The 4,690-nt window shown below is 38.7% G+C and overlaps 1 long non-coding RNA gene across 1 annotated transcript; it reads left to right on the top strand.

Moving 5' to 3' along the window:
- The first annotated feature begins 723 nt into the window (after positions 1-723).
- On the top strand, positions 724-3,403 carry LOC146555771 (uncharacterized). Its single transcript, XR_014889189.1, has 3 exons — positions 724-1,328; positions 2,213-2,241; positions 2,671-3,403. It is a non-coding gene; the product is annotated as an uncharacterized LOC146555771 (long non-coding RNA).
- Positions 3,404-4,690: the final 1,287 nt, after the last annotated feature.

Here is a 4,690-nt window from a genome sequence, read left to right as displayed (position 1 = left end):
TTTCATGATGTTTTTTCACCCGTTTCAGAGTTTATAATGGGTGTGTATGGGACGGAATGTTGGGGCTAGAGTGAGGCAGCTCAACTGCTAGAGTGAGAGGAGCAAAAAAATTAATCTTAAAATCTTTTTTAAAACTGCTGCTGTGTCCGCAGCGTTTGCTCTACAGGTATGATTTTACCCTCAAAACGTAGCCATCGCTGTCCTCTTTCATCCAATGTGTTTACTATTGTACTAGGTGTTATGGTTCTTTCGTAAATGTCACCAATGCACAGCCTCCTCCCTCCAACTCTTCCATAGACTCTAATGTTAAAATGGCTCAGAAGGTTCGTTTGAAAATCAGAAGAGCATGGTGTCTTTCCACTGTCACCACGTCCATATAATAAACTCCACAGGCATGAAAACTGAGAATTCAGTAGACTAGACATTGCTGTCGCTCACGGTGAAAGAATTTTGTCAATACGACTTTTACTTTTCATTTGGGAATGATTTGTTTCGGCCTGACTTTTCTGTTCATTTTAAGCAGCAAAAGTGAGGTGCATGTCTGTGTCCGTGTGTATGGAGCCCTTGGGTGCAGTCACTATAGCAACCAGGCTCACACCTGCCTGCTTAACGAGCTCTGTCTCTCACTCTGCCAAGATTAAATCAAAAATGTGTGTTACATCTAAGCAGTTGTAGTAAGATTAACTTTTTCAATACGTACAATAAGACAGGTTTGACAGGCTTTTGCCACAGATTAACAGTATGTCAGTAGTTAATATAGGCTAACTGAATAGAGCCCTGAATTATTGCCCTGTTAAATTCAAGTTGATTGTGTATTGGTGGACTTGTCTTCTCCACACAGGTTTTTCATACCTCGGCAGTTTTAGTCAGTTGATGACTTTAAAATAATCTTTTCTGACTGGATAATTAAAGCTCACAGCATCTACCTGTCTGTAGTGTATTTTCCCACATTTTAAATAATCGAATCTCATTTAATGTCTCTGTTTTTAGTCTGTATAGTTTATCTCCCCACGAATACGCTCAAAGTAGTCTTAAAATAAAATCCATAAAACAGTTCAAGATGACATACTTTTTATTTGCTAATTTAATGCCAGTTGCCCTCTTTCCTGAGTATAAGCGAATGAGTGACATAAAGAGAAAAAGTACCAATTTGTATGCTGGTGAGTCTTGTGTATTTTTTTCTCTGTCTCTCTATGACAGAGAAATATATATGCTCATTATTGATGTTCAAACTGATGCTCAAATTTCCAAGCACCACCTGAACGCCTCATCAGTCTTTAACTAATCACTGCACCAACTGCCGTCATTCCGCTTTGCTCTCTGCTGTGGTAAGTACAATACACTCAGTACAGCATTGTTTTAATTTTATGATGGTAAAAATACATGTTTGACATTTAAACTCACATATCAAGTCTTTTTAAAGTTCAACAGAGTTCAAAGAATAAAGAAAGCAAAAAAAGAATAACCTTTGCTACCATTTATATAGGTTTATGACTTTTGCTGTTAGCAGCAGTGCTAACGCTAGCTTCAATGCTAATGCTAGCTATAGTGCTAACACTAGCCTTAGCAGTTGTTAACTGACAAAAAGAATATTCTTGTGATATTCCTGTGATATTTATTGGCGGTCAGTGAGACAAAAGTAACAAATGAGATTTATTATTGCCATTGTGCCTCAGTTTTAACAGTAAGAGTACTTAATGACTTTTGCTGTTAGTAGCAGTGCTAATGCTAGCTTCGATGCTAATGCTAGCATCAATGCTAACGCTAGCTATAGTGCCAACACTAGCCTTAGCAGTTTTTAACTGACAAAAAGAATATTCCTGTGATATTTATTGGCGGTCAGTGAGACAAAAGTAACAAATGAGCTTTATTATTGCCATTGTGCCTCAGTTTTAACAGTAAGAGTGCTAGTTCTACCAGCAGTGCTAACACTAACTGAAGTGCTAACGCTAGCAGGAATGCTAGCGTTAGCAGCGATGCTAAGGCTAGTAACAGTCTAACAGTAGCCTTATATAAGTACTTAAATAAATACTTCAGTTAATTAGTTTGAATTATAAAATGGCTGCTGTATCAGCTGGTGTGCTATATTACTCTATAATTACCCTGCTGACTATAAGTTCAGTGTATCATGTCGTGTGGGCTTTGTTTTTTTTGTTAGTCTGATAACACTGTACAGACAACTAACATGTTATTTCTTGTCTTACACTTTCAGGAACTTGACTCACATCTGTGCTTTGCCTGGTAGGTGTGCACATACTGTTAGAGAAGTACACCAAAATTTAAAAAAAAGAGTCTGACTAATATAAGCTTTAAAGTGATGGGTTCAAACTTTGTGCTAGACCTTTTAAACACATTTTTATAATAAATACACATAAGTTCAGCTTAACAATTGGGCTAAAATATTTTTTTCGTACATTTTTGCACATTACATGTGATTAGTTAACAATTCACTCAATCATATTTGTATTTAAAAATATTATTGCTGAATTTAATTAAATATTTATTCTTTTAAAAAGTGCCAAATTGTGCAACTTTTTGCACATGGCAGCCGACAACAGTTTAGCTTGAATATTTGTTTTGTCCTTTTTCAGTAGTCACAATTAGTTCATACAATTACCATGTGATATAATTTTATTAAAATTATTTTTTTTTCTTGTTTTTTGTTCACAGTGTGCAGAAGAAGAACAAGGACCAGATCTCCAGTCTTCTATCTCACATCCCAACCCCCCAACCCCTCTATCTTCTGTCCTACTCCACCTGTTGTCTCTGCCTTCTTTCCATCTGTATTTCACCCTGTGGTTTGTGAGAAATTTTGCCAAACCAAGAATCTTATTGCGGTTTGATTTAAAGCCGTGTCTCTCCTGCTCTGTCTGTTCTCTCTGCTAAATTTTCTCTCTACCTGTTTTTCACTCTTTGGCTTGCTGCTGAAAAATGCACAAGCCAATAAAGCAATAAAGAGTGCATATTTTGCCTCAACCTGAGAACAAACTGAACAAACAAAGAAAACTCTGCGGTTTGATTTAAAGCCGTGTCTCTCCTGCTCTGTCTGTTCTCTCTGCTAAATTTTCTCTCTACCTGTTTTTCACTCTTGGCTTGCTGCTGAAAAATGCCAAGCCATTAAAGCAATAAAGAGTGCATATTGCCTCTACCTGAGAACAAACTGAACAAATAAAGAAAACTCTAATTCACGGTTTGATTGTGATTTCCCAGCCGTGTTTCTCCTGCTCTGTCTGTTCTCTCTTCTAAATTTTCTCTCTAGCTGTTTTTCACTTTGCGCTTGCTGCTAAGTTGTGCCAAGCCAATAAAGAGAGTGCATATTATTCTCTCGACTGACAAACTGTCAAACAAACAAAGACATCTGTTTCTGAGAAATAAAAACTGAAATATAAAGACAAAGAAAACATCTCCTGCTCTGTGCCACTCTTATTTTATAAACATATTTTTCTAAAGACTAAGAGAAACACTTGTGTAAAAATGCCAAGGAAGCAGAAAAAGTCACAAGCTGCAAAACAACGCTGGAAGAAGTTCCATGAGTTTCATGAAGTACCAACATGTGAACAAGCTGAGTGTGATTTTCCTCAGAGCTCTGCAGAAGACTTTGTGTCTGCAAAGACCAATGCTGATGGTGTCAAACAGGCAGGTCAACATGTTCCTGCACATGTACAACAGGTATCCTATGCAGATGCTGTAAAGATTGGATTGCAGCATGAATTTAATGATCATCAGGTAAACCATAGAGACCAACCTGAGGTGTCAAGTGCCCCACAGGTGGGTTATGCTGATATTGTAAAAAGAGGCCGTCACAGTGATGTGGCAGGACCATCTCATGCAGAAAGAGTGAACTTTGAAAACCAGCCCTCTGTTACACATATCTGTGCATCTCACAGCCAGGCTCATCCCAAATATGGAGACTCCAGAAACAAGCAGTGCACATGTAACTCACTCACATTTCTTGCATTCCTTCATGAGAATGATAACATGACTACAGCTGACCTTAATCTGGTCTTGGATAAAGGTGATGTGATGTACAAAGAGGCCAAGAAAAGATTTCCTAAAAATATTCATTTGGCTACCGATGAGCTGCCAGACAAAGTTGATGCTCGCAGGTCTATGTATGATGTCGACATGACACAGCCTTCCCGGTATGGGACATTTGAAGAACCTCCAGAGGAGGCAGTAGATACCTTTCTCAGCTTAGAAGCAGGACTGAGCTGCCTGTTGTCAGATGTGCAGTATGCCTTACTGATTATGAGTGGATTGTGTATCGCAGTGTTCAGATCCACATCGGGCAAATATGGTTTCTTTGATCCACACTCCAGAACAGCCAGTGGTCTTCCTCTAGCACTATGGTCACGTGATCGTGGTACGGCTGTGATGGTGAAATTCACACTCCTCAGTGACATGATTAAGAGACTCCAGGATTCTTATGAAATGATGGAGATATCACCTTCTTGTAACTATGAACTGAAGCCTGTGCAGTTCTACAGTATGAGCACAGTCAACCTGAGTGATACTATCACAGACACAGTCTGCAGACCAACAGCTGCCACTGCTGTGGCACCTACTCACTCTGATACAACTGTTGATGAAGCAAACTCCTCTTCTCCAAGGAGAAACACAACCACTGATCTTACTGAGATCTCTCCAATGTCTGTTTGTACACCACTGGAGAAACAACAAGAAGTCCGTA

Source organism: Mchenga conophoros, linkage group LG17 (genome assembly GCF_057382185.1).
Source record: "Mchenga conophoros isolate Kocher_MC1m ecotype Shallow Benthic linkage group LG17, M_conophoros_male_GT1.1, whole genome shotgun sequence".
NCBI lineage: Eukaryota > Metazoa > Chordata > Actinopteri > Cichliformes > Cichlidae > Mchenga > Mchenga conophoros.
Note: the sequence above shows the minus strand (reverse complement) of the source record. Positions and strands in the feature narration are given on the sequence as shown.